This window comes from Dasypus novemcinctus, chromosome 16 (assembly GCF_030445035.2).
Source record: "Dasypus novemcinctus isolate mDasNov1 chromosome 16, mDasNov1.1.hap2, whole genome shotgun sequence".
Lineage (NCBI taxonomy): Eukaryota > Metazoa > Chordata > Mammalia > Cingulata > Dasypodidae > Dasypus > Dasypus novemcinctus.
In genome coordinates this window covers 84,265,087-84,289,003 of record NC_080688.1, presented here as the reverse complement: position 1 = coordinate 84,289,003, position 23,917 = coordinate 84,265,087, and positions in this window count along the sequence as shown.

The window sequence follows — 23,917 nt, the reverse complement described above, 5'->3', positions numbered from 1 at the left end:
GCTGTTATGCACCTGGAGTGTGACTTTGGTCAGTCACTTAATTCCCAAGTCTCAAATTTTTCATCTGTAAAATGGGAAGAAAAATTCCTCTTCCTTTTATCTTAGTGCATTGTTGTGTGAATCAAATGATATAATGAATGTAAAAATGATTAATAGACACTAAAATCTACACAAATATGCAACAGATATATTTGCATGTTCAAAGTGTTGATCAAAAAAATGACCTTTCAGTTTCAGGTGAACTATACATCTAATTGATGTTAAATAAATAAAATAATAGAATTTTAGCATCTCCTTCATCAAATTTAGGGCATACTACCACCAACATAGAGATGTTCCAAGAAAATATTTTGTCCACTGAATACAAATTTCCATTAAACAACTCCTAAATTTCAGTAGAATTTGTCATGAGATATTTGCCCAGAAACCTCCTCTCTATATAAACTGTGTAAGTAGAATATACTAATACATCCTTCTGCTTTGTTTGGGCTCCTGATTAGCTGCAAATTATAAATCCTTGACACAGGATCCAAAGCCTTTCTCAATCTTATGCCTATCTACATTTGCCTCCCATTTCCCATTCAAACCTTTGTACTAATTCTGTGCTTACAAGGAATTTACCTCATATTTTTCCTTTGTTCATCCATTTTGGAATGTACTTTTCAGTTTCTTCTCCATGGGATGAAGTTCTAACCCTCTTTCAAGGTTCAGCTCAAATGTGTCAGAGAAAGTGGAAACAAGCAGCCCTGTCATTCGGCAGCTGACCTGGCATCCACACCCAAGCCGTGTTTTACTCCTGTTGGACATAACTTCACAGAATACCAAGCCCAGACAGGAGGACTCTGAGACCATGATAAAATGAGGCAAAGCAAGCCCACTTCATAATGATATCTAAGCACAGAGCAAGCAAGGTCACTGCACCATCTCGGCCAAAATGAGGGACTTGCTCCTTTACCAAAGGAAACTTTAGCTTTGCTCTAGTCTCTCCTCCATACAGATTTATTGACCTATCCAACCATAGAATTGTCCATTTCCTGACAGCATCCAATCTAGAGAAAAACCCTATTTCCATAGACCTTTTAACCAAAGTCCAAATCCTATGTTATAATTATTCCTTTTTATTTCTGTATTTCATTGCTAAACTGTGAATTTTTCAAGTAATGATGATAATAATCTTTGAGAATCTCTGCTCTAACTCTCTTGCTAACAAATCTAGCATGCTGCCTGTAACATCTTAACTGTGCAATAAATATATCAATTCACTCAATTGTCCTATTCCCCACCACATCAGATACCTGCATGGACTGTAGTTTTGTTTGAACTGATCAGACTAGAATATGTATTGCTATATGGACAGTTTCTTAATAATACAAAAACATCCATTTTGGTGAGAAAACAAAACAAAAACTATATACAAGTTGACACTTTAGATGCAAAAAAGCCAGGGTGTGTTTGACTTTCTTTTAACTTTCAAACTGATGTTCTGGCATTATAAAAAGGGGCATAAATACTGCCATGTAAATCAGAGGACAGTTAGTCTCCTTCTCCATTTTTCCTTTAATCTCACTCAGCAAACTGATATGCCTTATTCAGAAATGAATCTGCTATAAAAAATATTACCAGCCTCACAATGATTCTAGACTCTCGTAAATCACAAAAATTAACATGACCTCCCTTTATAATTCAATTAGCTCCAAAGGAAAAATTTGTTATAATAAATTCTATTATCCCTAATAGTATAAACCAGTCAGGGCTCTACACAGCATTATGGGTGACTCAGTACCATGTCTATAAGTGCACTTGCCTTGAGCTGCATGAACAAGGTAATAAGAGTCTGGAACAGGACTGAGTCCTGCTCTCCAGTTCTGCTACATTCTTAATCAAGTGATCTAACTATAGAGTGTGATTTACAGTATGTATGTACTGATTCTTCCTAATCCCTAACAATTGCTTAGCTAAAAGTCTCCTGCTGCTATTAGTCCTGAAATTCTCTATTTTTCATAATCTTCTTTCATCTTTACCTGGCAAGGGCTGAGTTTGGAATAATAGCAGTTTAGAGCTTTTGGATTCTGTAAAGAAGGTAGGGTCATAAAATAGAAACAGTGATCATTTCCCCACTTCATAACAAAGGTTTATACCACTAAGGCTCCTTCCTGGTCTTAAATGTTAGGATAAAGAATTAGCAAGATTGCTAAGACAATGAAAGGAATGTGCATATACCGGTCCCTTCCAAGGCAGCCCTCAAACAGGTCATTATGGTTTTTACCATGCCAGGGTATTTTGAGTAGGACTTAGATGCAAGCACTGGCTAATGTAGTCTCTGCACAGACTGATTCTGTCAAATCCAGTGTTTGGGGGGTGGGGGGGAGGATCATTTAGTATGAGCCATTAGAGAGAGACTGAATTTCTATTGTCAATAGTCATAGAAGCAGACTCAGAATAATAATGGCAAAATATAGTAAATGGAGTTTAGAATTGGCAAAATATCTAAGTGCTTGATCTTTAGAGTATCTTGAGCAAAATTCCAGTTTCTTACGGGACTCATAAGATACTGTCTGTACTTCTATATTTTTACAAATATTCTGAAACTAAGCTCTTAGCATTTGAGGTAACTTGAATATGTCAACACTTTTGTAAAGTAAAAGATTCTAAGTAATAGAGATATACACCTATTTTTAAAGTATTCTGATACTATTTAACAATTATACAAAATATAGGCACTTTATTTCTCTTTTTGATTAAGCAAAAGATAACATTTGCATGACTCATATTTTATAAATTTAATTTTAGATTATTTTCCTTTTCAAATCATTATCTGTGCCAAGTTGTGAAAGCAATAGTATTCTAGTAGCAACCAAATAATCAACATAACTCTAGAGAAAATGTTATCACAATTATACAGAGGCACTTCTAAAAATTAAGCCTGTTTTCACAAAACTCTTTCCTTTAGCTTCCAAGTCATCTATATGATTGCAGAATTAGCTAGTAGCCTACATGGTAATGGCAAATAGTTTTACCAAACTTAAAAAAAGAAAATATGTATGGTAAAGTTTTCTTCAAGAATTTCTGAGGAATTATTTGTTTCTAATTAAATTCACTTTTTCCAATCTAGTTTAATTCCAGTGATAGCCAAAATTCTTTGCTTCTCACAAAAGCAAGTGGTGTGATTAAATCTACAAATATAAAGGTGATGTGATTTAGTTAGATTCCTCACTGACATATCTTTCATGTAGAAGGAGAAGAAATATATGGGGAATGAAGAAATTATGTTGTTTTCTTTTCTTGCAGTCTTTCCATAATTATATAATCCTAAAGGCTATAAAAATTTAAACAACAGAGAAAGCTGAAATGAAATATTTGAAGCTATTAAACTATATTGGGTTTCATGCTTTAAAAAATAATATTACTTAGAAAACAAAAATTAGTCCAAATTAAATGCACATTGGATTATATTATTCATAGGACAGATATCAATGGCAAAGATAATGGCATCTGGAATGAATAATGGAGATTAAGTGAACTATATGATTGAGCAAATAGTGCTTGGATCATTTCTTTTAGTCAGTACCGGGAAATTGAACCTAAGACCTCATACATGCGAAGCAGAAGCAGGCTCTTAATCACGGAGCTACATCAGCTCTTTGAATCCATTTTTAAGTCCCCTAAGATTTTCTTTTAAAATCATGTATTTAAGAAAATTTTAACTCCCTAATTTTAAATTGCCTTATAACACAGAAGAGCAGTTTGGAGAGACAAGGATAAGAGACTATGTAACTATTAGCTTAGTAAAAAAAAAAAAGAAAAATTGGTTCCCTGTTAGTATAAAGTTCTTCCTGTGGCATTGTTCTTTATTCTTTTATAAAACCTAAGAGAAGTTTTATAAGTTTCCCAATAGAGAATATAAACAAACATATATGAAAATGAATTTCAAAAATTAGGATTCATGTATGAGTCTTGTGCCATCCAGATGACCTTACCATTGAGAGAGAGACTTTCGTTAGCATGAGCTCCAAATCAGGGTCAAGAGCGCGAAAGAAAGTGCAGCCTGCCTAAGAATGGCGCCGCCCACACGGAGAGCTGACACAACAAGATGACGCAACAAAAAGAAACACAGATTCCTGGCCGCTGACAACAACAGAAGTGGACAAAGAAGACGACACAGCAAACAGACACAGAGAACAGACAACCGGGGCTGGTGGGGGGGGGGGGTGTAAGGGGAGAGAAATAAATAAATAGATAAATAAATCTAAAAAAAAAAAGATGGCCTCTGTATAACATTAGATACTCAGCTCTAGCAATGGCTCCAATGCTAATTCATGGCAGCACTCGGCATGTCTCCTCCTACAAGCTGAGATCATTTTAGTGGTCTTCATATTTTTTTATTATATTAGTATTCACATCCCTTTAGTTTAGATAGTGGACTGATTAATGACAGAAAAGCAACATGGAAACCTGTGTGCAAATAGTATACATGCTAACTTTAAATAATGTTAAGAATATTATTAAAATCTATTTTAAGGAGAACAATAAAAACTAATCTACTTGAGGTTATCCTCATTTTTTAAGTAGCACTAATTACTTAATTACTTAATTACAAGGGCGATTACTAAACCTTAATATTTATCTCATTTCTAAAACAAACTGTGTTCAATGAACTTTTTTTATATTCTGAAGTATATTTAATATTTATAACATCCTATGTCCAGGATTCTTTCTTCCCCCATATTCAATTATATAAATAAGTGTTGTAAATTACTTTCACCACGTTCTACAACCATTACCATCATTCATTACCCAAACTTTTTCATATAAAGAGGGAAAAGCTGAAATTTAATTTAATTTAAATGTATTACTTGATGTAAAATTGAATAAATGCTTGTGATAAAACAGTAATGTAATTTGAATTATTTTAATCTGTGGCTTAACTCTTAACATCTAAATTGACCCAACTCTCTCTCTCTCTCTCTCTCTTTCTCTCTCTTTCACTCTGTTTCTCTCTCTCTCTAGCAGGGAGATTTTGCTTTAAAATGGTAATTATCATCATGTTACATTATTCATCATTTGTGCAAACAGTATTTTGTTTAGTTCTGAATATCATTACTCTTTACCTCTTGTTTTAAGTTCATGTAAGATCTGTAGTTGACTCCAGGATAAATATTCATGACCCAAAGAGTTTTAAACATTTTTCTAAGAAGGAGTACACATTCTTTCCTCCCCTCACCACAATTGCTTAATTAATTCTTCCTCTATAAGGCATGAATAACATTTTTTATAAATGTCTCACCTTGATCTCCTTAACAGGAGAGATTTTGTATTTTCCTTATAGGGACTGGAATGGCCAACCATGGATTCATAATAGATAAATGCAAATATAAAATAATTTAATGCTATTCTTAATGTATGCCTTCTGAAGGAAATTATAGAATAGAAAAATATAAAGCTGCACTATTTTGGAGATTTAGGGTTCACTCATTATATGTATCAAAGGAGTAGTTCTCCTTAGGGCATTTTGATAATGAGAATCAGTTGTATCATAGTTAGAGGTAAATTTACCCTAATTAAGCAACTACTTGTGTGTGAGTTATGCATGCCTACAAGGAACTGAACAAACTGTTCACGCTCATACTTATGCTTCTAGATGTGTACCCGTGGTTGGCTATATAAATGCAGAAAGCCTAAGTACACCTCTGAACCTACTAACATTTCAGACTGCTGTCTTACCTCTCACTACCACTAAACCCTCCATGTCTTAAGGTCTCCATCCATCATCCTAGGTACTGATCTTCTACTGTACCATCATCCTCATAATGTTTGTAATTTGATGCAGACCGAAATCTCCATTCTTTCTATCTTTCAAACCTACCCGTGGACCTTCTGTATCTTCTATTCCAGAACTAGCAAATTCCTCCATATCTCAACATTCTAAGCGTTCTGTGTTCCCTCATTGTTTTACGTGAAAAGTAGATCTCCTTTGAGGATCTGCTTCACTGGGCAGATCTTTCAAGTATAGTTGTCTTCTTTTTTCTCCCAATCATGATCCTCTGAACTGGAAACTGCAGGTTAGCACTTCCTTGCTTCCCATTGCCACTTCTAGACCATTCTCTCTCCAACCCTTGAAAAACACTTTTCCCCTTGATTTCCCTTTGAAATAATATTATTCAACGACCTTCTGTCCATCCCTGTTGTCAACAAGAACCTCACAGGGATTCCTCCTCATATGTAGAATACACTACCTAAAGTCCTGCAAACATGAACTTTTCACAGCCTCTCGGTAAGAACACATCGTTCCAATAAATTAGGCTCTACTCTACAACTTTGGTCAAGCTCTGCTCCTTTTCATTATCCAAAATTGCTAATTTCCAACTTCCAAGTTGCTAATTTCTTCATCCTGCTCTGGTTTTCCTGATGCCACTACTGTTTCACCATGGCCTATTCTCCACATGGTCATCAGAGAAATTCTTTTGAAATATAATTCAGATCTTGGCAGTTCCCTGCTCAAAGACATCTAATAACTTCCCATGACTTGAAAGTACAATCCTGGGGCCACAGGCCGTGAGTCAACTGGTCCTTGTTTACTTCGCCAACTTCCCACTCCCACCCGATTGCACTCTGGCCACATTGCCTTCTTTGCTAGTCCTTGGATGTGCTAAGCACTCACCTGCCTCTAGGCCTATGGATTTATTGATCTATCAGCCTTAAATTCTCCTGCCTTATTCCATCATTTCCTTTGCTCTCTGCTCAAACATCACCCACTCAGACATTATCTAAATTAGCATTCCAGTAGTTCTGTTGCTCATTAAACTGTTTTATTTTCTTAGTATTTATTATGACATAACATTTTATGTTTATTTGTATATTTTTTTATTGAATGATACACTTCCACTTGAAGGTAATATTCCATGGGGGCAGGGTCTTTGTTTGATCTGCTGATCTACTTTTAGTTTTTGCAATGGTTTGCTCGGTCGGTAGAGGTGGGGTCTGGCTGTGGACGAGGGGTCGGTCCAGCTCTGGACGAGGGGTCGGTCCCGCTTGGGACGAGGGGTCAGTCCCACTTGGGACGAGGGGTCGGTCCGGCAGCAGACGAGGGATCGGTCTCACAAGGGGTTGCGCGGTTCGGCTGACGGGGTCGCCCGGAGAAGCCGGCGACGAAGGGGTCGCCCGGAGAAGCAGGCGACGAACTGGGGACAAGGGAGGCCAGGCCCTTGTCGGGGGCTCTCAGGACTGGAGGGCGCACGGCAGAAAAACTACCGCGGAGACAAGGTAAACACGCAAGTCCACTTTACTGAGGGAGAGGCAACAGTTTTATAGGGGCTGCGGAAGGCTGATTGGTCGAAGCCATGCCCTGTTCTGATTGGTTGCCGGCGAAAGGTCAGTGGGCGGTACTGGATGGGGGAGGGGTGGTGGTTAGGGATTGGCTGTCGCTGTTGCTGGGGGAAGGGGCAGGGTTTAGGGATTGGTGGCTGCTGTTGCTGGGGTGGAGGGCAGACTTGAGTTTCCCGCCCACGCCTGGCTGTTGCTGCTGTCGGGGGAGGGGAAAAGGGCCGGCTGGATTTTTCCGCCCTGCGCCTGCGCAGGGAGAAGGAAGAAGAAGGGTGCCGCCCCACAAGGCATCGGGTGGCGCCATCTGGGAGGAGGGGCGGCCGCGGAAGCATGGCTGCCGAGAAGGGGAGACCCGCGGGCACTCTGCGCCCATGCCGAGCTTCCTTCAGGGGTGGCGGTGGGCCCGACCAACCACCCTATTATGGGGGCAGCAGAATTAGGCCTACCGCGGCCGCTCCCCCGCCAGGCCAGCAAACCACACTTCAGCCCGAGGGGTGACCGCAAGTTTTGAGTCCAGATAGAATGAAAAAAAAAAAGTTATTTTCTGAAAATCCTTTTTTCCTACCAGCTTACTTAAATGGTGATTTCCCTAAAGTCATTTGCCAGCTATATCAATAGTAAGTTTGCCGTATTCATTGCTCCTTCTCTCCAACTACATTAATGATGCAACATTTTAATAGTATTGCTATAAATACCACAATCTCCTTGTACCTCTTTGGCAAAGCCAAATCTTTGATCAACTTTAGCGTTCTCCACGATTGTATCCACACCATAAATTGCTACTGTAGAGAATAAGAAAATAAACAAATGTCATTACCTTAAATCTTTAGGAAATAGACTTGACAGAACTTAGTGAAAGAGGAACTATGGGTATAGAGAAGCATAAAAAAATGACTGGCATTCCAACTTGTGTAGCTACATGTGTGCTGGTATCATTCCCTAAAATACAAAGCAATGGAAAAAGATCAAGTTTAAGGTGGAAAGAAATCACAATTTGAGTTTAGCTATGCGAATTTTTGGCTTTATTTGAGATAGTCAATTGATAATTGCCTTAAGAAGGCATTCAGTTACCTTGAGCTGGATGTACAAATGTTGAAAATTAGCAATCTGTGGATGGCTATTACACATATGGGCATAGATAAGATTGTATAGCTGGGGCGGATTTACTTCCCCAAAAGAAGAGATGCACAAGAAGCCTTGAGGATCTCCAACATGTAACGGCTGCTGAAAAGGTGGTGGGGGAAAACAAGGAATGTAGCTGTCATGGAGGCTAGTGTGAGTGAGGGTTTCAAGTGAAGGGAGTGACAGCAACATTACATGCTGCTGAGGGGCCAAAATGAGACCTGGGAAAGATCAATTGGGTATAATGACACAGATGTCACCAGTGTCTTTAGAGAGAGAAATGACAAGGGAAGAAACCTCCTAGATTGAATTTTAAAAATTAGTGGGAGGTGAGAAAATGCAGCATCAAGTGCTATAGAAATGATAGTTTCTGAGATCCAAGTGAGAGGTGCATTTATTGGCTTTATGTAAGAGGAATGATATTAGCACATATAGTAGTTGGGGAAAAAAGAAAGACTGCGCAGCAGTAGGTAAGTTTGCAGTCATTGCAGACTGAAGCTGTTCTTGTCTATTAATTTTGGTTTTTGAGGAAAAAGGGAACAGTTTCTCCTATTGAGAATGAGAAGGATAATGTCTTCAAGTGGGAGCAGGATCCTAGTTTAGAAGAAAATGATAAAAAGCTTATACTGGTCATAAGGATGAAAAGGTCAGTTAATCATACACAGGACTGCAGAACTGATGGTCCAGGTCTTGAATCAGCCCACTTCTGTCCACCCTCACTGCCACCAAACAAATCTAAGCTGCTTGTTGGGACTCATGACCTCCATAAAAGGCATGTTCAGGTCCCAACCTCTGGTCCTGTGGGTGTGAACCCCTCTGTAAGTAGGACCTTCGAAGATGTTACTAGTTAAGGTGTGCCCAAACAGAATGAAGGTGAGCCTTGATCTAATGTGGCTGAAGTCCTTTAAAAAAAAGCACTTTGGGCCTGGAAGAAGAGGTCACGGGGAGCAGCCAGAAGCTGCTTCAGATGTCAACTGAACCAAGAAAAGAGAAGATGCTGCAAAGTGCTTCCCATGTGATGGAAAAGCCAAGGCAGCCAGCCCAAGAACGCCAGTCCAGGAATAAATCACTGCTTGCTTATACTGTGACTTTGAACTTCTCCTAGTCTCGAAATCTTGGGTGAGTACATTTCCAGTGTTTAAGCCAACCCATTGTATCGTATTTGTTTTAGTAGCCAGGAAACTAAAATGCCATTATGCATTGCCAGAGCTACTGCAACAGACTAAATGCTCTCTTAGTACACTTTGCGATCCCTTGTTGGTTTGTTCTACCCAAGACATTCAGAGGCATAAGGGGCCAAATGAAAATATGATCTTCAGGTTACCCTGAGCTAAAAACCCTTAATGGTTCCTATTATTTTGAAGATAAAGACCAAAATCTTTAATGTGTCATCCAAACTAGGTGACTTTGGAGAGAGATAGGAAGCACTATTTAAAATTATGCTGGGAAAGCTAATGTAGGGCCAGGCAAACTGAGTCAAGCAGGATTGATTATAACCCTTTCTATTAGATCTTACTTGGTTTAGCTGCTTCATCCATCTCCAGTCTTCTCTCATATCACTGTATTCTCAGTTTCTTCCTATCCACATAAACAATTCTGGTTTTCTTATAACATACCTAGCACAGTCAGAAAACTTGCTATTCTACCCACATGAACATTTTCCCTCTCCTCACCCTTTCTATGGGAAAAAAACACCAGAGCTTCAGTGCTTAAAAACAAGACATTTTCATTTATAATGGCTTCACTCAAGGAAAGATGCAGGTGAGTACTCACCAGCTGGAGACTGGACCTGCCACACCCAAGTACCTTAACCTGTAGAAATGACAAGCTTTCCTTAACACCTAAGTCGAACCAAGCCTATTTCCCATATTTTTTCTTGGGGTCAGAAGGGGAGGAGGAACTCCACAACATTTCTAGAAGCAAAAGTGAAATATTGCAATCCTTAGTGGATGTGGGGAAAGTGGAGCTTGTGATATAAGCTAGTAAATGTCAAAATAGTTATTTGACAGGGATGCACATTGAAAATAATTGCAGTATCTTCCCAGTAATGTATTTAGAATTTATAAAATAGTTATAAAAGGATAATATTTGTCTGAGGGAGTAAAAAGGAAGGATTCCTTTGTTAACTGTGATTTTTAACTTTTTGAATATTTTATATAAAAAGCCCTTGATTACGGATGATCTGATTTGCTCAGCCCCTCCATAGTTCATCATTCGGGGTTCAGCGCAAGGATCCAGGAGGCCTTCCCTGATACCACTCCCCACTCCCTTTCTGCTTCCATAAAACTATGAAAATTGCTTTGATAGTAATTCAGTGTTCAACTATATACTCATTGTGTGAATATTTTAATGGGACGTTTTCCTGCATGAGAATCTAAGCTCAGTGAGAACTGAGATTGTGTTCCTTTTTATTTTTATGTTTTACTGCTCTCTACCCAGTGCTTGCGACAGAGCTTGGCACATCATAGGAACTCTATTAATACTTGTTGAATTAATTAACAAGGAAACAAGAAAACATGCTTGTTGGCCAAAGAATTTGGCATATTGTGTTTTTAAGAGACTGCTTTGATATAATAACAATTCCTGGTATTGTCCTAGATCTCATCTTTTGATCACATAGAAAAGTTGAGAAATTACCTTTCTTTTCTGCAACTTTGACTGTTTTTGTAACAAAATAAAAGGAAATCTTAATACCAACCAAACTACAAAACTGACCATTTATTTTTCCCTCTTGTCAGCTTTGCCTTAACCATAATCTGAGAAAAGATCCTAGTTACCTGTTTTTGGAGAGAACAATGCTGATCAAGCTGGGAAGGATTAAAATATGTGAGCTGGACTGAAAAACTTACTTCCAATGAGTAGTATGAGAAGGAAATGTTAGCAACTTCCTAAACTAGGTCATAAAAGGAAGTGTGGCTTTTACCTTGCTCTCAGTCTCTCTCTCTGTATAGAATACTCACCTGGTAGATGTTAACTGCTATGAAGTAAGGACAATCAAGCCACCTTATGGAGGTGTCCACACAGTGAGGAACAGAAGTCTTCAACTAACAGTCAGTGAGGAATGAAAGCTTCATACCAACAGCCTTCTAGAAAGCAGATCCTTTAACCCCACTCAAGCTCTTAGAGACTGTAGCCCCAGAAGACATCTTCACTACAACCTCCTAGGAGACCCAGAGCAAGAACTATCCTGTTCAGCAGCTCTTGGATTCTTAATCTTCAGAAAATGTATGGGAAAGTAAAATTTTGTTTTCAGCTGCCAATTTTTGGGATAATTTGTTATGTAGCAATAGATAACAAATCCCCAAGCTAACATTTCTTCAGAGTTACCATGGTATTTGGATCCTCCATGAAAAACCGTATTCCATTTGTCTGAAAGCTAATTTTCCTCACTTTTCATTTGAAGTACACCTCCCCAAACACATATATACATATATATAATTATTTATATACACATATAATATATATGCATTCTCTATCTATGTACATATTCTTTAGATATATATCTGTCAGGAGAGTGAGACTTCTAATTTAGAGCACATTACATAAACTATATCATTGGAACTGATTCATTCATCCATGTGCTTCACAAATTTTTGTATAATCAAAACATTTGACCATTAATTGATTCCACTACAGTTCAGTTCAATGAGAATTAGCTGAATGAAAAATGCCTAAAATGCTGACTGGAACTGATGAAAATATGAAAGGACAATGTGTACTTTCTGGCCTCAAGGACAGAATGGTCTAATTAGCTGGTTCTCAAACTTTAATTGATAAACTTCATGAAAATACAAATTCCCAAGCCCCACTCAAGATTCAGATTCAAAAGTGTCTCTGATGGACACAGTAATCTATGTTTTTAAAAAGGTGAAAGAAATTTGGTACATATGGGCCATATGGGCCCTAGATAACATTTGAAAAACTGTTCCAAAGCATAGAGGACACTTAGTGAAAAGTTAATATACATCCATCCATATATATATACAATATCAGAAGAAGAAAAACAAAAACACGTATCATTGGATATGCTTAAAAATAAATAGCCTTGTGAACAATGTCACCATGAGGCTGCAGACTGACAGTGAAAAACTCTGGGTTCTGATCCAGGTTTTTGTTTCTCTCTCACAGTGAAAAAATCAGTTTACTTAATGAGACCTCAGATTTCTCAGCAGTAAAATGAGACAACTACACTGAATGTTTTCTTAACATATTCCCAGTCTTTAAAATTAGACAATTTCAGAAAGCAAGTTGCTAGACACCAGTGTACTATTTTTGTCATGCTCTCCTAAGATATGATAATTTCTATCCTGAATTTCTCTTCCTCAGTTCTTTTAATATCCAACATTGAGTTAATCATATATCATTCACATGATTGTTAACAGGCTTAAAGGAGACAAAGTATATAAAATTGCTTTTCAAATCCCCAAAGTTCTCCCCTAAGGACCTGCCTCTTCTCATTTAAACCTTCCAAGTATGTTATGCACTTAGTAATATCAAAACCCCATTTTACAGATGAGGATACTTATATTTAGAAAAGTTAAGTAATTGGCTCAGTGTGTCAAAGAAAATTATGCTTTAGTCTTAGAGCTTGGATTCAGGCTCAGGACTGTCTCTCTTGAAAGTCTAAGCATGTAAATAGAAACCTACAAGAGCCAACAAAAATAAACCTACCAATCAATGTTTGGGAGCAGTACCATAACAGAGAGAGAATAAATGTCCTTCTACTCCAGCATTTCCTAAACTTCTCTGGTGATATCAATCCCTTGGTGTACCTATGAAGAACACCAAATTCCAGATTCCATTCCAGACCCCTGAATCTGCATTTCCAAAACTGGAGATTATTAAATGCCCTTTGTGATTCTCATCCTCAAGGACTTTGGGAAAAAAGTGGTTCTGACCATCTTTTTCTACTTACTATGTTTAAAATGCTTACCAATGAGAAAGATGGTCTCCATTTTGCATTTGGGGATTGCCTGGCCCATAATGAGACCTATGCCAACACTCCTGTCCTGTTCTTTCATACTGAGCCTTCTCCATGGCTTGCTTTGCAGCCAGATACGGGGAAAACAGCCTTAGTCCTCTCCCGAATGAATCCTAGATAAATAGCTGAACTTCCACATTTGCTGTTTTTGAATTCTCTCATTGCCTATAGGACGTCTCTGGCTAGCTGTGCGGGAAACTCTGGAAACAGCCAGACAGGTTCCAGGAATCTTTTCGCAGTAGTCAGTCAGCATCCTTCGTGTTTGGCTGGACTCCAGGTATTATAACAGAAGGGGTGCCGTTCTGAAAAAAAAATGCAAACGTTTGAGAGATTTCTCACATTTAGGCTGTTTTTCCATTTTCTCAGCTCCTGAGTCATTACTAATTTGACTTTCTCATCAATGTAAATGTAGTTTTGAAAATAATGGACAGTAACATATAGAGGATCCTTCAAAGACATTTAAATCTGATGAAGTAATAATTAAAATAAAATTTAAAAATTGAAGCAACAATCCATGCATTTTTATGCCTCTAATAGCCACAAGATTATAAACGTCATTTGGAGGGGAAAAAAATTTCCCCAGAGATATCTCAAGTAGTGCCTGGCATAACATATTATTAAGCACCCAATAAATATTTATGGAATAAATGAAGAGAATATAGTTTAAATTTCTAAAGTCAAAAAATATGATTATTTGAACACTCCATCAGTCTGTTTCAGACTAAGTGGAATTTAGTGGTAGATTAATTAAGATAAAAGATGACACTCACCCCAACATTAAAATGAGGAGTTGAACTCTTGGGGCAGAGTTTTGCCTATGTTTGCAAAGGCAAAATCAGGAAATTTTTTTTTAGTGTGCCCAGCTTTGAAATCAAAAGTCAAAATCTTGCAGTTTATGATCTGAATCTATCCCACAGATATATAGCCTTTGAAAAATTTTGCCATTTAAAAAAACATGGTAATTTCACATAAAAATCCAGATTTCCGGATTTCCTTGAGAAATCAATCTGGCTCCATCCCAACTGGCTGAACTCATCCTCGTCCATACACATTAGCTACTGGAGCGGTGAGGTACAGAGGGTAGTATTTAGTTTGTTTGGAGAAGGTTATATAGAGTGTGCTCAGAACAGTTCTGGGCACATAATATGTGCTCGGTAAGAGTCAGCTATTATCCTTAGGATTATTACATCAGTATCATTAACATTATGATAACTATCTACCACATCCACATAGGTCTGTGATTGAGACCACTGAAATAAATATTGTAGCGTCTTTCTCCTGCCTTGACTTCTCCCTCAATAGGTATATTACCCATAGAACCTTCTGCGGGAAAGGAGGTGTTCTCTGCCTATGCTATCCACTACTATTGTTACCAACCTGTGAAACTGAGGAACCGGATTTTCATGTTATTTAATTTCAATAACTTCAATTTAACTGGCCATGGGTGGATAGTGACTACCATACTGGCCAGCACAGCTAACTTTAAAGCAGCACACAGGCCCTTTTTGTTTTTCCTTTCTATCCCTATCAAATTCTGCTCTCTGGATCTGAAACTAATTCATGCTTTACTGTAAGCAGCTAGCAATACTTACAAGGGTTATGGTTGTAAGGGTAATTTGCTAAATTTGACTCATCACAAGAACCTCCTATGACATTTACAAATATGGATTCCTACCTCCATATATTTAGGGTTGGGTCTTGAATCCCCTTTTGTGTATTTTTATAAAAACAATTCTAGGTGATTTTCATGAACAGGTAAATTTAATATATTCTACTAAAGGAATGATTTTCAAAGTGGGGTAAGAAGGAAGAATCAGTTTATGGGACTAGTCGACATTTTGGAACAACATATGCCACCACCACCACCTTTTTGGAATAACATTTGCTCAAAACTGGGAAAAGAGTGTTTTCACTGGACACGCTGATTTCGCAATGACATTGTTATAAACCTTTCTCTTAGTTTATTTTCTCTTTTTCCTCCATAGCCACTTTGTATCTTGATGAAGCAAGCATACTTTCCCTGAGGTACTGAAGTCTGAAAGTGTGTTATTTGGGGGAAGAGGGCCATCAAGACTCTTTCTGGGGAGAGATTGAGCTCTTCCCATCACCCTTCTGTACACCTCTGCACCATAACAATCAACTTTTCTAACTTGCAATGACCCTGAAGCTCATTGCGTTTTCTGTAGGGCTCTTCCTTCAGCCTTAAAAAGGAGATAGATAAGCACCAGAGCCTGAAAACAGATAAGTTAAAAAGAAACAAGGCCAGCTTCAACAAATGGTACTTGGAGAACTGGATATCCATACCCAAAAGAATGGGAGAGGATCACTATCTCATGCTCTATACTAAAATTAACTCAATATGGATCACAGATGTAAATATTAGAGCCAAGACCATAAATCTCCTGGAAGATAATGTAGGGAAGGGAAACGGACTTGGCCCAGTGGTTAGGGCATCCGTCTACCACATGGGAGGTCCGCGGTTCAAACCCCGGGCCTCCGTGACCCTTGTGGAGCTGGCTCATGCGTAGTACCGATGCGTGCAAGGAGTGCTGTGCCACGCAGGGGTGTCCCCCACGTAGGGGAGCCCCACCCGCAAGGAGTGCGCCCCATAAGGAGAGCCGCCCAGCACGAAAGAAAGTGCAGCCTGCCCAGGAATGGCGCTGCCCACACTTCCCATGCCACTGACAACAACAGAAGCGGACAAAGAAACAAGACACAGCAAATAGACACAGAGAACAGACAACGGGAGGGGGGGGGATTAAATAAATAAATCTTTAAAAAAATGTAGGGAAGCATCTAGAAGATCTTATAGTAGGAAATAGTGTCATAGTGTCATAAACTTTACACCCAAAGCGTGAACAACAAAAGAAAAAAATAGATAAATAGGACCTCCTCAAAATTAAAAACTACTGCATTCCAAAGAAGTTTGTCAAGAAAGTGAAATGGCAAGCTACTCAATGGGTAAAAATATTTGGTAACCATCTATCTGACAGGGGCCTAATATCCAGCATATATAAAGAAATCCTACATCACAAAAATAAAATAAATAAACAACATCCCATTTTTAAAAAATGAGCAAGTGATTTGAATAGATACTTCTTCAAAGAAGAAATACAAATGGCTAAAAAGCACATGAAAAGATGCTCAACATCACTAGCTATTAAAGAAATGCAAATCAAAACTGTAATGAGATATCATCTTACACCCATTAGACTGGGGGCTATTAAAAAAAAACAGAGGACCACAAGGGATGGAGAGGATGTGGAGGAAAGGGAATCCTTATCCACTGCTGGTGGGCATGCAGAATGGTGCAGCCATTGTGGAGGACAGTTTAGTGGCTCCTCAGGAAACTAACTATAGAACTGCCATATGATCCAGCAATCCCACTGCTGGGTACATATCCAGAAGAACTGAAAGCAGGGACATGAATAGGTATATGCACATCAATGTTCATAGTGGCATTTTTTACTATTACCAAAAGTTGGAAGTCACCCAAATGTCCATCAGCAGGTGAATGGATAAGCAAATTGCAGTATATACATACAGTGGAATATGTCTCAGCTGTAAGAAGGAATACAGTATTAACACACTGATGAATCTTGAAGACCTTATGTTGAGTGAAGTAAGCCAGGTTCTGAAGGATAAATATTACATGACCTCAGTGATATGAATTAAATAAATTGAGCAGACTCAAAGAGCTAGAGTCTGGAACATTTGGTTTAGAGGAAACAGAAAGGAAGTAGAGGGTTGTGAGCCAATGCCCATATGGGCAAAATCTGCAATAAGGTGGAAGGCTTAGCTGTGGTGTGGATGGGCATGACAGTATTGCAGTGATGCTGTTGGGTTCAGCATGCTGTTCTGTGAGAGGGGTAGGGTGGGGGGGGGGGGTTGAGTTGGTTTATCCATTGAACTGGGGGAGGGTTGTAGGAAGGAGCAGGTGAACTCTGGGGATTTACAGGTCTGTGGATAAAACTACAACATTAGGAATGTTCTTTTGGCAAATATGGCAGGGGATGATTACTGGTGTAGGGTGTTGGATGGGAGGTGATATACAGGACAGGGCACACCTGGAGTAGGCTTCTGTGGAATATGTAAGTGTTCTTCTTGTCACAGTGTGTTATGTCAGTGGGTGGATACCCAAACAATAAACAGAAAAATATTGAACTCCCCATCTTGGGGAATCATGTTATATTCTCAAACGGAGGGCAAGGGTCTCTCAAGAACATAGGCAGTGCCTAATAAAAGAAAGACCAATATCTCAAGCCCTCAATATTATTGCAAGTAACTATGAGTCTTATTCTTCAAAAAGTGAGACTTAGTGGTTACCACAGGTTCTCAGGGGTGTGGGAGTGAAGAATAAAATAGATGGAACATAGGGCATTTTGGGGGACTGAAATTGTTCTGCATGATCTTGCAATAATGGATACAGGCCATTTTAAATTTCATCAAAATTTATAAAAGTTTAAGGTTCAAAACGTAAATCATAATGTAAACCATTGACCATGGTTAGTAGCAATACTTCAGTATTTGTACATCGATTGTAACAAATGTACCATCTGCATGCAAAATGTTATTAGGAGAGGCAGAAATGGGGAGGGCGTTGGGTATACAGGAATCCCCTGTATTCTCTATGTGCTTTTCTGTAATGTAAAGCTTCTTTGAAGATAAAATTTAAAAAAAAAGACACTGGGAGCATATATGGAATAAAATTTCACTGTACAGACAAGGCCTTGTCACAGTGATGAAAGACAATGTCTAAAAATAATGTTTTGTACATTATAAGTTATTTTTAAAACCTATCATTATTATTTAATTTTCTTATTGTTTTTATTTGGTTATTTTCTTGTCTTCATCTTTGGAGAGATTTTGGATCACAGAAGGGTCACTACTGTAGCAGGGGAGGATCATTGATGTGAGGGACTGTGATGGGGGAATGCAGGGAGGGGGATCATCTGGGGCATGCCTCTAAGGCATATGAATGTGTTCAAGTGTTCATGGGGCATTGTCACAGTTGGAAAGCCACCTAATAACCAAAAGAATATCAAATTCCCATCCTAGAGACTTCTGCTACATTCTCTAAAGGGATAGCAAGAATCCCCTGAGTACAGAGGCAGTGCCTAGTGAAGGAGCATAGACCATTGTGCTGGGCCCTTGATATTGATGTTTGTACTTATGAACCTTTTTTTTTTGAAATTAAAACTTAACCTAGTATTATATGTTGCCTAAGAGTACCTCCTGAGGACCTCCTTGTTGGTTAAATGTGGCCTATCTCTAAGCCAAAATCAGCATATAAACACATTACCTTCCCTCTGGCATGGGACATGACTCCCAGGGATGAGTCTCCCTGGCACCAAGGAATTTTTACCAAAGAGTAATTAGCAACACATCTAAAAAGACCTTGACCATAAGGGGGAAATGGTAAACACAAATGAGTTTTTATGGCTAAGAGATTTTACAGTGAATCAGAAGGTCATTTCAAAGGTTATGCTTATGCATGTCTCAGCAGGATTTCATTGACTGCCACAATAAATAGTACCTCAAATAGCAGGGCTCCTGAGGGTTCTAGAGACATCCAGACTCCATTGGCTGGGCAGACAGCTCAGGAATTTGGTGTCCTACCAGTGGGCCTTACCTTGTAATTTATGCTCCCCAGTGTGACAGAGTTGGACTCATTTGTGGTTCCCTACACATGACTCTTCTGCCCTTTCTATTTGAACTTACAGTTAGTACTATACTTGATAGTTATATATCCAAGAGCTTTAAATCTTTGGTCTGTTCATATGCCAATTGTGCCCTGAATCTCAGCAGTTATAACACCTACTCTCCAGTGTATTGGACTAACCCAGGACAACTAACAAGTGATGAAGATGGGCAATGTCCATCCTAAGGAACAGAGAGAGGCTGACACTGCAGGCAAAATAGTTCCATCTAACTGCCCCATGGGATCTAAGCCCCCTCTCAATTAGAGGCAGAGTGGGCATCACCATCCCCCCAAATCCTCAGGATTGGGGAATGAAAAAGGGACTAATGTAGAATTACTATTATTCTACTATAGACATTTTGTTATCCTAACAATGGAAGAAATTTTATCATTGATATAAAGGTAGTAGCCACCAGAGGATATAAGGGGAGGGAGAGTGAACAATAGGTATAATAAGGGGGAATTTTCAGAACATTGTAATTGTCCTGCATGATGTTGCAATGATGGATACAGGCCATTATATATTTTGTCATAAGTTACAAAGTTGCATGAGACAGTGTATAAACTATAATGCAAACTATAATTCATGGTTAGAGGCAATGCTTCAATATGTGTTCATCAATTTTAACAAATATACCACAATAATGAAGGATGCTGTTAATGTGGGAAAGTGTAAGAGGGGAAGGGAGAGGGACATAAAGGAATATCTTATATTTTTTTATGTAACATGTATGTAATCTAATGTTTCTTTAAAATAAATAAATCAAAATTATCAGAAAGAACAATATCCAAATGCTGAAATAAAGTGAAACATATTAACACAAATATGCATCCAGTTGATGGAATAATCGCATCAAAAGGAATTATTCCAATAAAAATTAACCTATCTTCATAATCATTAAAAAAAAAAAAAGAAACAAGGATTATCATTTTAAATTCTAGTTGGTTCAAACCTAGAAGCCTTAATTCTGTGTTTCTGTGTATGCAGACTGGGTTCTCATCCTGGCTTGCCCGTAAGAGTTTTTGGGGTCTTCAGATAGTTTCCTCATTTATAAAATATGAGGGGTTTGGGCCAGATGATCTCCCAGGTCCCTTCTAGTTGTGACTGATATTTTTTCCTGTGGCATCTTCTTTATATGGTAAATTTAATAAATTATGTTAATGTGTCAAAAAACAACCACCCACCTTCTACTCTCCTGCCTCTACTTTCAACTACCTACCATCAATGCCATGGTTCCCTATGTGTGTTTATGTGTGTGTGTAGCTGGGAGGAGTATGCTTTCTTTCTCACTTTTTTCCTCACAGTATCTAGTTTGTAATGTTGTTCAATTAATGACTGATTAAATGCTGTGGTCACCAATTTCCAAGAGGGCCGCCAATGATCCTCATCTGGTGTTCATGCCCTTATGTCATCTCTTCCTACAATGAGCTGGCCATATGGGAATAATAAAATACATCAGAAATTAAAGTGTGTGACTCTTAAAGTGAGACCATGAAAGGAATTGCAGCTTCAACCTTGGTCTGTTCAATAGCTCATTCTGAGGAAGCCAAGCCACCATGCTATCAGGCGACTCGAGCAGTCCCATGGAAAGCCCACATGGAAAGACACTGAGGCCTTCCAGTCAAGAGTCAGCACCAACCAGTATGCCTTCTTAACATCAGAAGGGCATTGCTGATATCCCTAAAAATCACATCATTCCCATGATTAGTTTATAACAATTGTTTATTGCCAGTTCTGCCTGAAGGCATAGCCTAGACTTTACTAAGAGGTAAGACAACTGGGTATAGAAGTATCCTAAATCAAGGAAAGAGAAATGAACTGGGTACAAGGTAAACAGGAAGCCATCTGCGAATGAATCAGTTAAGAATGAATTGCTAAAAGGTGATTGTGACACCCAGGAGATAATTCAGGACTTGATTTGAACAACTATCAACAATTGCACATAATCAGTTTTTAGAGTCAAGAGTCTAGGGAGAATTTCTCAGCCTCGGCTGTACTGACTTTGTTGAAAGTGTAGTAGCATCCCTGGCCTCTCCCCCCTAGACACCTGCAGCATCCACTTTCCCATTTGTAACAATTAAAAATGTCTTGAGATGTTGCCAAATATCCCCCGAGGGGCAATAATGTCCACAGTTGAAAAACACTGATATAAGTGAAGGGATATGTGGGGGAAGGAAGGGAGGAAGAGCCCCCCAATGTCCTTGCAAGGTTAACTTTCTTTAAAATTTTCTTTCATAGCAAAAGCAAAACTGGTATGTAAGCAGATGTGGTAGCAATAAAGCTTCCCAGGTCTTTAGTGGACTTATGGGGAAACTCCTTTCCTCAGAATTTGGCTTCAGCAGTTTCAAATTTTTATAATTCCAGTTACTGTCATACTGACTCTTGTACAGCTGTATAAACAAACTCAAGAACACTCTCAGCTACAGCTTCATTAGCAACTCTGCAGGCAAAATCCCTCTCATTTGGGGATGTTTTGTATTCAAAGCAATTGCAAAAGGAGTATGTACAGATTCTACTGCCTGCTTTAAATCTGCAGTTTCGTCTTTATTATTTGCACGGCCTATTCCTGCTGGCCAATTGTGCAATAAAATCTGCAGCTTAAGTTTGGTGTCTGTTTCTGTATAGTCACAGCTGCTATATCCCTCAATTCTGGGGCATAGTTCTATAGAACACTAGTTCTAATAGTGCTGGTGAATCAGTATAATATATATCTGACCCTGGTAAGAAGTTCAAGAATTCTGCATCTGAGCTCTCACAGTCTAAGCCATAAAAATGAAGGAGTATGCTAAGAGAAGGAGAAAAAAGTCATCCTTAGATTCAAATGTCTGTTCATTGGAGATCTGGCATTGTCATGGTCAGTTGCTGAATGCACGGTGATTACTAATTGGCTACCTTTACTCCAATTATTAAGAGTCCAATAATCACAGATATGGACAAATAAGATTGCAGTCCAAAACCTTAGGTAGCGCCTCGACTTGTTTGATTGCTTGCACTTTATCTTTTGGTATATTCTAAGATGCAAAACTTGAATTTAACTATCTCAAGACATAAAGTTCTTGCAGAAATTCTTAAAATATTGGTCGACTTCCAAGTCTTAGACTTGAATCAAGTCACCCCTGAAATAGCTCCAGCTATGGGTTCTGTGGTAACAAGCTTCTCAGAACAGTTAGGAGTAAAATTTTCAGAATCTGCTTGGAACTCAGAAATCTACTTTAGGTCTTTATGGCTTTTTCTCTTTTGCTCAGAAATGGGCATTATTATTCATGTTCAAAGTGCAGCACACTTTTACTGAGCATAGACAACATGCCAGGCTTTGTGCTAGGTGCTGAGGAATTAAAAGGAAAAAAAAAAAAGGCAGAGAGGAGAGGGAGAGAGGATGAGAGGGAGAGTGGGATGGAGGGAAAGAGAGGGAGAGAGAAAGAAACAGAGAAAGAAAAAGAAAGAGGAAAAGAAGGAAGGAAAAATGAAAAGAAGGAAGGGAAAAAAGAAAAAAAGAAAGGACTCCTGCCCCAGGAATCTAGTCTGGAAAGCATTATCTCTGTTGTAAGTGGGGTGGGAAGGAGGAGGGTTGAAATACATGGAAATAAAGAAGATAGATTCTTATAAATGCTTTGAAATCACTGAATAAAACCTCATATAGATTTAAAATCTTTTTATATAGAGTGAGATCCCCAGAGAAAGACTGTATGGTTGTTCTTCGCTTACATTAAAATGAGATATTGCTCCAGGATTCTGAATTTAGCAGCTGTTGGTATATGTGTCTCTTGCCATACTCATAAAGGTTTTTAATGTACAGTAACATAGCATGTAGATCACCCCTTCTATGGCTGGATGCATTATTTATGATCAGCTAACTTTGTACTATCTTCATCTGTGGAAGGTGCAGTAATTGGAGCTATCCATTTTTAGTTCTGGGAAAGAAGACTCTTTATTTTTCATAGTGCTATTTACCTTCCACCCTTTCTGCCAATGATTTGGATTTCTCAGCTCTAGCTCCTGTTTTTTTTTTTCCCAATGCACTCACAATTCACATCTGAAAAGATGCGTGTTCACAATGAATTAGCCTGAAAGCTCATCCTAGAACGCTGAGAGGTGAGCTGCTTTCCCACACCTTCAGGTGAATGGGGCAGAACTGAAAGGTCACAACGTCTGTACCTGAATTCAGTCATCTGTAAAGTGAAAATGATCATATTGCTGTTCATAAATTTGAACAAATGTGATTGGATGGAAGTTAAAATATCTGCCTGGCAGATGTAAGTGCACATGATAATTTTCCATACTCCACCTGGCCCTAGTGTCAGGAATCACTTTGGAGCCACAATATAAAATACCCCAGTCACAGAATCTGCTCTGAGAAATGGTTTGCATATTTACTGAGTTTACTGACACTCATTTCTAGGCAGTTTCTAAAGCTCCTCACTACAGAAAATAGAGAAATCTCTACAGTCAGGCTCCGCTTGCCCCCAGCTCTACTTTTTCCCATAAATGAAGCTATAGGTCTTCTCCAGGCATCTTGGATGGCACAAGTTGGACAGTCCAGAAGTTCACAGGAAGTGCTGTCTCTTGAGTGGAAGGAGGTTGCTTTTTTGGAATGAATCTCAGTGAAGGAGATAATGCTCTTATGTGAACCTAATTGTTAAAGGTTCAACTTGTTTCAAACACCTACGAAGGGGACTGCGTAACTACTCAAGACCTGAAGAGCTGCTTTGCATAGAGCCCAGGAGTCAGTCAGGTGAAATAATAAGTATAAAATGAACAATTTAAGGGCTGCATATAGGTGCAAATAATATAC